Source organism: Bos taurus, chromosome 19, assembly GCF_002263795.3.
Source record: "Bos taurus isolate L1 Dominette 01449 registration number 42190680 breed Hereford chromosome 19, ARS-UCD2.0, whole genome shotgun sequence".
NCBI lineage: Eukaryota > Metazoa > Chordata > Mammalia > Artiodactyla > Bovidae > Bos > Bos taurus.
The window spans coordinates 14,825,785-14,837,788 of record NC_037346.1 but is presented as its reverse complement, the minus strand read 5'-3'; the positions used below and the strand labels follow the sequence as shown (position 1 = coordinate 14,837,788).

General features: G+C 41.6%; 1 long non-coding RNA gene across 1 annotated transcript; it reads left to right on the top strand.

Annotated features, from left to right (window-relative positions):
• The first annotated feature begins 211 nt into the window (after positions 1 to 211).
• LOC101907813 (uncharacterized) lies at positions 212 to 2,423 on the top strand. The gene is made up of 3 exons (XR_238604.4): positions 212 to 303; positions 543 to 644; positions 1,537 to 2,423. It is a non-coding gene; the product is annotated as an uncharacterized lncRNA (long non-coding RNA).
• Positions 2,424 to 12,004: the final 9,581 nt, after the last annotated feature.

Sequence of the window (12,004 nt, the reverse complement as noted above, 5' to 3'; positions counted from 1 at the left end):
TCAGGCAGTGTCCCCCACGCGCCGGGAGCCACCCTGAGCGTTTGCTCGACTGTCCTTTATTTGGCTCATCACAGCCGAAGGGGTATCAGGCTTTCTACTCGGGACTCTTTCCAGCTGTACTCGTCTCGTTCCAACCGCACCGGTGTCCCCTGGACTTAAAGCCCAGTCGCCGCTGGGGACCGGGTAAGAGCCGTCTGTGCACCTAAACGAGGGTGGCGCGAAGATCCGGAGGCAGATTCGGACACACTCCCCGATCATCTGGGATGATCGGTCCGGAGCCAGCTCCATTGGCTTCTCTCAAAGGTATACGATTTTCTTGATACTTTTCTTAGGCCCGCTTTTTTATGGTAATTATGGTAATAGACGTTTCTGCAGCTCAGCCGGTCTAAGACCTGTGATCCGAACCCTCAGACTTTGAAACTCTCGGAAGCCGCGTTTTAAAACCGGGAGAGAGAGAGAGTGATGAAGGAGAGGGCGGGAAGAAGGGAGGGAGGGAGGAATGCCTAAGGAACCCCGGAGTTAGTGGCGTCTCCTACCATCAGCCGCAGACTGAACCTTCGGAGGATTCCAACCCCAACCTTCAAGCCAGTTGAAAATGAATGGAACAACATATCCCCTGTCCGGATTCCAGGCTCTCAGGATCTGTGAGTATGGTTATTTTATGCAACTGAGTTTGGAGATAATTTGTTATGCACCTTAGTAAGGAACAATAGTATGTGTGTTCTTCTCAGGCTTCTTTTCCTAGTTTTCTAAACACTTTCCAACGTTTGCTATTTTCAGACTTTTTTTTTTTTTTTCATTTGTGCTGCAAATATCTGTAGATCCATTTGGAGACAATGACATCTCTGAGATTACAGTTTCTGTAATCTGTAATCTATAATCCCCAACTTCCTCTCCCTACGCTCTTTAAGGCCCTTCCCAGTCCAAGCAGGGAAAGACGTCCAGCCCTGACCTGATACATGATACATGATATATCCTATACTTAATTACATTTTCTTTAATGTCTCACAATAAAGTTACATACAATTTTCCTGAAGGATCTCGCACCTTTTTTCAGATAGTCCTATGTCCCTAATTTTTGAGGCAGTTTTAGATAGTATCTTTAAAAAATAATTTTGGGGGACATCCCTGGTGGCACAGTGGCTAAGAATCCGCCTGCCAGTGCAGGGGACAATCCTTGGTCTGGGAAGATCCCACATGCCACAGAGCAACTAAGCCTTTGGGCCACAACTGTGGAGCCTGCGCTGGAGTTGCAACCATGGAGCAGGCTTGCCTAGAGCCCCATGCTCTGCAACTAGAGAAGCCACCGCAATGAGAAGACTGTGCATCCAATGAAAAGTAGCCCCCTACTTGCCTCAACTAGAGAAAAACATGTGTGCGACAACAAAGACCCAGCACAGTCAAAAATAAATTGAAAATTTTTTTCTGTTTGATAATATAAGTACAATTACTTTACATGCATAGATTTCTGCAACCAGAAAATTGACACACTTCCTTATTATTCTAATGATTTTTCTGCACTTTTTAAAAACATAGGCTTCCCTGATGGCTCAGTGGTAAAGTATCCACCTTGCAATGCAATGGACACAGCTTCAATCCCTGGCCTGGGAAGATCCCACATGCCTCGAAGGAACTAAGCCCACACACCACAACTACTGAGCCTGTATTCCAGAGCCCACATGCCGCAATTACTGAAGCCTGTGGATTTTGGAGCCCATGTTCCACAACAAGAGAAGCCACCTCAACGAGAAGCCCTCGGCGCTGCAATGAGAGAGTAACCCCTGCTCACTGCAACTAGAGAAAGTCCATGCAGCAACAAAGACCCAGTACAGCCAAAAATAAATAAATAAAACATAGTCAATCAGGGAATTCCCTGGAGATCCAGTGGTTAGGACTCAGTGGTTTCATTTATTGCTAAGGCCCAGGTTCAATCCCTAGTTTGGAAACTAAGACCCTGCAAGCCAAGCAACTCAGCTAAAACACCAAAAGAACCCAGAAAACAATAGTCAGTCTTTTCAGTACCTATTTTCTATTTTTCCTGCTCAACTGGATTAGCTAGAATCTTTTGGGAAGCAGTGAATAAGTGTTGATAGTAGGCACTCTTCCTATATTCACTATCTTAAGGGGATATCTCAGTAGTTTCTCAGCATGAAAACTATTTGCTGTGTGTTTTCTCATAAACTCTTTTTATCACTTCCCAAAAGTTTGGTCATAGTTCTAATTTGCTAAGAGGCTTTATCATGAAAGAATATCCAAAATTTATTAGAAGCCTTCTCATCTATTCAGCTGATCCTATGATTTTTCTCATTGATTTTCTAGTGCTAAAATGAACATTAAATCCCTCATTTAGATACAGTGCTGTGTGTCAACTATATCTCAGTAAAACTAGAAGAAAAAAATAAATGAATTCCTGATTCAAATCACCTTGGCCATGATGTATTATCATTTTTAGATATTGTTGGATTTGGTTTGCTAAAATTTTATTTAGAATTTTTTTCTTCTAGACATTGAGTGATGATGATCTGCAATTTTCCTCTCAGATTTTACTTGTCCAACTGATTATCAAGATTATGCTAACCAGTGTTCATAGCAGCAATATGTACAATAGCCAAGAGGAAGAAGCAGCCTAAGTATCCCATCGATAGATGGATGGATAAAGAAAATGTGGCATATAAATATATATGAATACTACTCACCCATTTTTAAAAAAGGATGAAATAATGCCATTTGCAGCAACATGGATGGACCTAGAGATTATCATATTAAGTGAAGTAAGTCAGACAGAGAAAGACAAATATATGATATCACTTATATGTGGAATCTAAAAAGTTAATACATGTAAACTTGTCTACAAAACAGAAGCAGGCTCATAGACATAGAAAGCAATGTTACAGTTTCCAAAGAGGAAGTGGATAGAAGAGGGATAAATTAGGAGTTGGAGATTAATTACACACTTCTATATATAAAGGGGCTTTCCCGATAGCTCAGTTGGTAATCTGCCTGCAATGCAGGAGACCCCGGTTCAATTCCTGGGTTGGGAAGACCCGCTGGAGAAGGGATAGGCTACCCACCCCAGTATTCTTCGGCTTCCCTTGTGGCTCAGCTGGCAAAGAATTTACCCGCAGTGAGGGAGACCTGGGTTCGATCCCTGGGTTGGGAAGATCCCCTGGAGAAGGGAAAGGCTACCCACTCCAGTATTCTGGCCTAGAGAATTCCATGGACTGTATAGTCCATGGGGTCGCAAAGAGTGGGACATGACTGAGTGAGTTTCACCTTCACTTTCTATATCTAAAATAGATAAACAACCTGGACCTACTGCATAAGCACAAGAAACTATATTCAATGTATATAATAGAAAAGAATATGAAAAAGAATATATATATACATATATAAATATACAGCTTCAGTATTCTTGCCTGGAGAATCCCCATGGACAGAGGAGCCTGGAGAGCTACAGTCCATGGTGTTGCAAAGAGTCCAAAGAGGAAATGGGTAGGAGAGGGATAAATTAGGAGTTGGGGATTAATTTCACATTCCTATATATAAAATAGATAAACAACACAACCGAGCGGCTAAGCACAACACGCATACATATACATATATAACCGAATCAATTTGCTGTACAGAAGAAACTAGCACAACATTGTAAACCAACTATACTTCAATTAAAACAAGAGAAATGTAAATCCAGGAAATTGCTAGAAGAAATATGCAAAATAAAGGGATTTAAAAACAAGAGTATGCTAGCATCATAAAGTTATTTAGGCAGGGTTTCCTCTTCTGTTCTTGTGGGTAGTTTGTGTAATACTGAAACTCTCTCTTCTTTAAACTTGTATTTTAGAACTTGCTGTGATAGAGTTACTAAGCGTTTCTGGGTTTTTCCAGTGTATGCATGTGTGTGTGCTAAGTTGCTTCAGTTGTGTCTAACTCTTTGTGACCCCATGAACTGGGGAACTAGAGAACCATTCCAAATTAAAGGAGATTAAGAAACACAAATATAATGTGTGTTCCTAGATTGTATCCCAGACCAGATTTTTTTCTTTTGCCATAAAATTCAAATAAGGTCTATAGATTAGGTCATAGTAGTGTATCAGTTTTAATTTGCTGGTTTTGATTATTGTACTGTGAATGTCCTTATTCTTAAGAAATAACCACCAAAGTACTAGTGAAAAATGAGAGTGTTAGTCGCTCAGTGTCTGACTTTGTGACCCCATGGACTGTAGCCTGCCAGGCTCCTCTGTCCATGGAATTCTCCAGGCAAGAATACTGGAGTGGATTGCCATTCCCTTCTCCAAGGGATCTTCCAGACCCAGTGATTGAACTCAGGTCTCCTGCTTTGCAGGTGGATTCTTTACTGTTTGAGCCATGAGGGAAGGAGTATTATGTCTGCAACTTACTCTCAAATATTTCAGGGGGAAAAAAAATGGCAGTAGAAGGAGGATAAGGAGAAAAAACCCATCAGGATAACCTGTGGTCAAAGGACTCTGGGCACAATGCTATCTAATATCTAATTTAAAATATTTCCCTCTCACTCTAAGCAAGTCTTTACTATGTTTTGCTAAAATCAGGGTCTGATATTTCATGTAACTTGGGAAACTGAGGAAGGGATCTTTTTCTTCTTGGGATACAGAGCAGCGTGGAAGGGGCAGAGCTTGCAAGAGTTGTTGGGTCAATCAAGGAGGTAACCAGCAGAGGTCTTGACATAGCAGTTCAGAGCAAAAAGTGAGAGGAGAGGACTAGATGAGATCTGCGGAGCATGGAAGCATTTCTGGCACTCTCAGAAATCTTAATGCAAGGAAACTAGAGAAAAGACCAAATTTTCTGTATTTACACAAAATGAGAGCTCAGACAATATCAGATGGGTCTTAAAAATCTCAATGTCACTGATAACTAGAGAACTTATGGTCATTCAGATTGCAAATGGGTGGGGTTTTTCCTGCTAAAAAGAAAAGAAATTGAACAAAGCATTTTGAGCCTCCCTCCGTTCCCCGTGTGTTGATGGCAGAAGAAAGAAAAAGCGTAAAAACAGGTGCTGTAGAATTTTTGGTTATATAGATTCTCCAGTGTAGAAAGGCAACTGTATCCTGGTCTTTTAGAACTACGTGAAACACACTGTAAATGCAGTTGCTGCCATGAATCACAGAATAGATCAGAAGTATATTTGGGTAAGGCCATTTGCAGCGACATGGATGGACCTAGAGAGTATCATACTGAGTGAAATAAACCGGACAGAGGAGAAATATCACATGACATCCCTTATATGTGGACTCTAAAAAAAAAATGATACAAATGAACTTACTTACAAAACAGAGACTCACAGACTTAGAAAAGGAACTCATGGTTGCCGAGGGAAAGGATAGTTAAGGACTTTGGGAAGGACATGTACACGCTGCTATATTTAAAATGGATAACCAACAAAGACCTGTTGTGTAACACATGGAACTCTGCTCAATGTAATTGAATGGGAGTGGGGTTTGGGGGAGAATGGATACATGTCTATGTGTGGCTGAGTCCCTTCACTGTTCACCCGAAACTATCACAACATTCCTAATCAACTATACCCCAACACAAAATGTTTTGGATGTTAATAAAAATAAAATAACTATATTTAGGGAATGAGATCATTACAGTCTTGTGCATGAGAGAATAAAAGGAAGTTGTAGGAAGTTGGAGTATTGTGGACGTGGGGATGCACCACCCACGTCCCCTTCAAAGGAGGCTTCCTGCCCAGACTTGGAAGAAGGCAGATGGCAGACCAGCCTCTAAATGTCAGCTCCTTCAGGGCCCACCTCAACTGCAATGAGCTGCCTTGCTTGGAGGCACAGACCACTCCCAGCCTCAGCTCACAACTGACAATTGGAAAATTGTTATAGACAATATCAAACCTCAGCCATTCAGCTCCACACAGGACAACTCCGTTGGGCACGATTCACTGCACAGGATCCTGCCAGAATGGCTGAGGTTCTTGGAGGGCTACATCTCATTCAACGTCTTTCTCTACCCGAGTCTACTTCCTCCTGTTCTTTTCAGGGGGTTTGCTCTGTTGTAAACATCTTGCTCTGTTTAAACATCTGTTGTAAACATCTTTGCTCTGTTGTAAACATCTTGCATCTGTTTAGAGCAGCTCAGCATCTGCTCCCAGAGAACTTCAACCTGCAAGAGAGTGTGAGAGGATACAGCAGAGTCTGCTACATGGTGCAGCAGATGTAAGTTGATATATGAATAAAGACACTTCACTACCTAGGATGAGTAGGAGAGACAAGGAGATGAGAGTAAGGTTGGCATGTGTTTGGGTTCTGAGGTTGGTTCTGATGCTTTTACAGAAACCTCAAATTAACAATGGATTAAATCATTTAGAAATGTATTTCTCATGAAAGTGAAAGTGTTAGTCGCTCAGTCACGTCAGACCTTCTTTGTGACCTCACAGGCTGTAGCCCACCAGGCTTTTCTGAGAATGGGATTCTCCAGGCAAGGATACTGGAGTGGGTTGACATTTCCTCCTTCAGGGGATCTTCCCGACCCAGGGATTGAACCCGGGTCTCCCACATTGCAGGCAGATTCTTTACCACCTGAGCCACCAGGGAAGCCCAACCAGAAGGAGGCAGAGCTGGGATCTGAACCCAGGCAGCTGGCCCCTGAGCCCTTGCTCTTACCAATTTTGCTCTACTGCCTCCTATTTCTCATAGAGAAGTAAAAAATGCTGTGTTTCTCCTCTGTTGTTTGTTGTTGTTCACTTGCTAAGTCATGTCTGACTCTTTTGCGACCCCATGGACTGTAGCCCACCAGGTTCCTCTGTCCATGGGATTCTCCAGGCAAGAATACTGGCATGGGTTGCCATTTCTTTCTTCAGGGGATCTTCCCAATCCAGGGAATAAGCCTGTGTCTCCTGCATTGGCAGGCAGATTCTTTACCACTGAGCCACCAGGGAAGCCCATTATTCCTCTGAGAAGGTCATCAAAGTCCAAGACCCTTTCCATTTTGTTGCTCTGCTTCACTTGACATGCTTCACATACACATCAATATAGGCCAGGTCATGGTGCAGGAAAAAACCCATTCCCAAACCTCAGAGGCTTACAACAAACATTTTCTCACTTATACTGTAGGTCTGTTGGGGATTCACCTTGGCTCTCCTCCATATTCTTCTCACATGGGGATCAGGCTGCTAGAAAACCCCCTATCTGAGACATCACCACAACGCAGAGGGGATCATGACAATTAAGCAAAACACAAGCAATAACTGCCTTCAGAGATAATACCACATCTGCCTGTGGTTTTTGTCCCAGTCTGAAATACAGTTCAGAAAACTCAAGTTTTAGAACTAATCAATGAATATAGTAAAGTTGCAGGATATAAAATTAACACACAGAAATCCCTTGCATTCCTATACACTAACAATGAGAAAACAGAAAGAGAAATTAAGAAGAGAAATTAATGGTCAATTCCATTGACCAATGCAATGAAAAGAACAAAATATTTAGGAATAAATCTACCTAAAGAAACAAAAGACCCATATATAGAAAACTATAAAACACTGATGAAAGATTTTCAAAGATGACACAAATAGATGGAGAAATATACTATGTTCATGAATTGGAAGAATCAATACAGTGAAAATGAGTATACTACCCAAAGCCATCTATAGATTCAGTAGAATCCCTATCAAGCTAATAATGGTATTTTTCAGAGAACTAGAACAAATAACTTCACAATTTGTATGGAAATACAAAAAGCCTCGAATAGCCAAAGCAATCTTGAGAAAGAAGAATGGAACTGAAGGAATCAACCTGCCTGACTTCAAACTATACTGCAAAGCTACAGTCATCAAGACAGTATTTTACTAGCACAAAGACAGAAAAATAGATCAATGGAACAAAATAGAAAGCCCATAGATAAATCCACATACCTATGGACACCTTATCTTTGACAAGGGAGGCAAGAATATACAATGGAGAAAAGACAATCTCTTTAACAAGTGGTGCTGGGAAAACTGGTCAACCACTTGTAAAAGAATGAAACTAGAACACTTTCTAACACCACACACAAAAATAAACTCAAAATGGATTAAAGATCTATATGTAAGACCAGAAATAGAGGAAAACATAGGCAAAACACTCTCTGATATAAATCACAGCAGGATCCTCTATGACCCACCTCCCAGAGTAATGGAAATAAGAGCAAAAATAAACAAATGGGACCTAATTAAAAGCTTTTGCACAATGAAGGAAACTATAAGCAAGGTGAAAAGACAGCCTTCAGAATGGGAGAAAATAACAGCAAAAAAAGCAACTGACAATTAATCTCAAAAATATACGAGCAGTTCCTACAGCTCAATTCCAGAAAAATAAATGACCTAATCAAAAAATGGGCCAAAGAACTAAACAGACATTTCTCCAAAGAAGACATACAGATGGCTAACAAACACATGAAAAGATGCTCAACATCACTCATCATCAGAGAAATGCAAATCAAAACCACAATGAGGTACCATCTCATGCCGGTCAGAATGGCTGCTATCAAAAAGTCTACAAACAATAAGTGCTGGAGAGGGTGCGGAGAAAAGGAAACCCTCTTACACTGTTGGTGGAAATGCAAACAGTACAGCAACTATAGAGAATAGTGCGGAGATTCCTTAAAAAAACTGGAAATAGAACTGCCTTATGACCCAGCAATCCCACTACTGGGCATACACACCGAGGAAACCAGAATTGAAAGAGACACATGTACCCCACTGTTCATTGCAGCACTGCTTATAATAGCCAGGACATGGAAGCAACCTAGATGTCCATCAGCAGATGAATGGATAAGAAAGCTGCGGTACATATACACAATGGAATATTAACTCAGCCATTAAAAGAATGCGTTTGAAACAGTTCTAATGAGGTGGATGAAACTGGAGCCTATCATACAGAGTGAAGTAAGCCAGAAAGAAAAACACCAATACAGTATATTAACACGTATATATGGAATTTAGAAAGATGATAACAATCACCCTATATGTGAGACAGCAAAAGAGACACAGATGTAAAAAACAGACTTTTGGACTCTGTGGGAGAAGGTGAGGGTGGGATAATTTGAGAGAATAGCATTGAATCATGTATATTATCATGTATGAAATAGATCGCCAGTACAGGTTCAAGGCATAAGACAGGGTCCTCAGGGCCGGTGCACTGGGATGACCCTGAGGGATGGGATGGGGATGGAGGTGGGAGGGGGGTTCAGGATGGGGGACACATGTACATCTGTGGCTGATTCATGTCAATGTATGGCAAAAACCACTACAATATTATAAAGTAATTAGATTCCAATTAAAATAAATAAACCTTTAAAAAACTCAAGTTTTCAGTAATACAAGAGCATGTCCAAAATTACGTATACAGAGGCCACCTAGTTTTAATTTGGTTGTCTGAACCACAGCTACTCCCATTTGACTTTTGAGTGCATTCCCTTCCTCGGTGGCCAAAGCAGATGCACAGTGCATGTCTGAAGGGCCGCAAGTCGGGCTGCTCTGGTCAGTAAAATTTAAGTTCAGCCATGTATAAACCTTCTGACTTCCTCAATATGTGCAGATTCTTCCATCATTTCTCTTTTTAATTGCAAATCTTTCAATAGAAAGCACTGATGATTAAAATATCCAACACTTGATGGGGTGTTGGCTCCTAGTTTAGACTCAGATTGTGTCCCTAGGCCTCCTTTATATTCACCTAATCATTCATGTTCAGGGAAAACTAATCAGATCTCATGAACAGGCTTAGAGGTTATGTTAATGAGGAAACGCTTTATAGGCCATATATTTTATCCAATTGTTACACAAGCATTATACACATGCTTTAAAAAAAAATTTTTTTTTTTTTTGGCCACACCATGCAGTATGTGGAACTTCCTGATCAGGAATCAGACTCAAGCCCCCTGTAATAGAAGCACAGAGTTTTAACCACTGAACCATCAGGGGCTTCCCAGGTTGGTTTAGTGGGTTAAGAACCCACCTGCCAATGCAGGGGACGTAAGAGATGCAGGTTCGATCCCTGGGTCAGGAAGATCCCCTGGAGGACAGCATGGCAATCCACTCCAGTATTCTGGCCTGGAGAATCCCAATGGATAGAGGAGCTTTGTGGGCTACAGTCCATAGGGTCGCAAAGAACTGGACACGACCGAGCAACTGACACACATATCAGGGAAGCCCCTATGTGTGCTTTTTCTTTTAAAAATGTATTTATTTTATTTGTGTGCTTCTTTATAGCTTTTTAAAAAAGAAAAAAAAATTTGACTGCGCTGGGTCTTGGTTGTGGCAAGCAGGGGCTACTCTCTGTTGTGGAGCGTGGGCTTTTCATTGCGGTGGCTTCTCTTGTTGTGAAGCATGGGCTCTAGGGCACGTGGGGCTCAGTAGCTGTGGCACTCGAGCTTAGTTTTCCACACACCATATGGGATCTTCCAAACTGGGAATTGAACCTGTGTTCCCTACAGATTCTTAACCAATGGACCCGGAGGGAAGTTCCCCTACATGTGCTTTTAGCGGTAGATTTAAACAAACAGTGTCACACTTCCTGAGTAGTTTTACTCTGTGACAATTTCACTGGATAATTTTTTCTTTCCATCCAGAACATCAGGGCAAAAGTATGGCTAGCACAATAACTTACATAAATACAGAGCTCAATGAACAGAACTGGAATATTGTTCTCTCTAAAATTACCCTCATTCCACCAAACACAGCCCATCAAAAGTAATTTGTTTGCAAAATAAGCCTAGTCAATTGACCACACTCAGAGTCTCACCACGCAATGCTGCTGCTGCTGCTAAGTCGCTTCAGTTGTGTCCGACTCTGTGCAACCCCATGGACTACAGCCTACCAGGCTCCTCCATCCATGGGATTTTCCAGGCAAGAATACTGGAGTGGGCTACCATTGCCTTCTCCTAACACCATGCAATGAGACTCCTCCAAACTGACTGAGGGAGCACTCCTTGGGAGTCTCGGACAGAATTCCCAAAAGGCTTCTGGAAGCCAGCGAAGCCGTGCCAAAGGCATCTCTCAGGCTATACTTGGTGGGTCTCTCAGTCCCCAAAACATTAAGATTCCTACACATGCCCGGAGATAGTCTCTATCACCCCCTGAGAAGGCTGCTCAGAACTTCAGGGTCTCTAACTTCTGGAGGGACCAGGTAGAGATGAAAAATGCTTTAATTCTACCCACAGGTGTAGTTTACCAAATGGCTATAAATCATAGCCAACTTGAGCAAAAGGGCTTCTTCATATATGAAAAACACAGATCAAAAACAGTAACATTCCAGACAAAACCCATAAATGTTATAACCATATTTACCAGGTCATTCAGCAACCAGTCTTTCTGTTAACTTTTTATGAAGCCATCAGGTCTTCTATTAGGATTCTTCAAGTTCTTACTCAGTTCAGCAGTATCCCGTGAAAGTCGCTCAGTTGTGCCCGACTGTTTGCATGGACTATAGTCCATGGAATTCTCCAGACCAGAATACTGGAGTGGGTAGCCTTTCCCTTCTCCAGGGGATCTTCCCAACCCAGGGATAGAACCCAGGTCTCCCACATTGCAGGTGGATTCTTTACCAGCTGAGCCACAAGGGAAGCCCAAGAATACTGAAGTGAGTAGCCTATCCCTTCTCCAGCAGATCTTCCTGACCCATCAATCGAACCAGGGTCTCCTGCATTGCAGGTGGATTCTTTACCAACTGAGCTATCAGTTAAGCAGTGTAAGATGAAATTTATCAGAGACCTGTTATGGTCAAGAGGCCCTTCCTACGAATCTTCTTGAAGATGAAGCACTTTTGCTAAAACATCAGAGTACAGCAATAACAAATGTCAAAAGTCTTTTAAAAAGGCACAAACACTTGATCACAATGTGATGGATAAAGAAACTTGGTTACAAGAATTATGACTGATTATAATCTTAACCCTTGAGAATCTTAATCTCTGGCAAAAAAAAAAAAAAAAAGAAGCAAGTAATCATGCATTTCCTGATTGGAAAACGTAATGTTTAGTC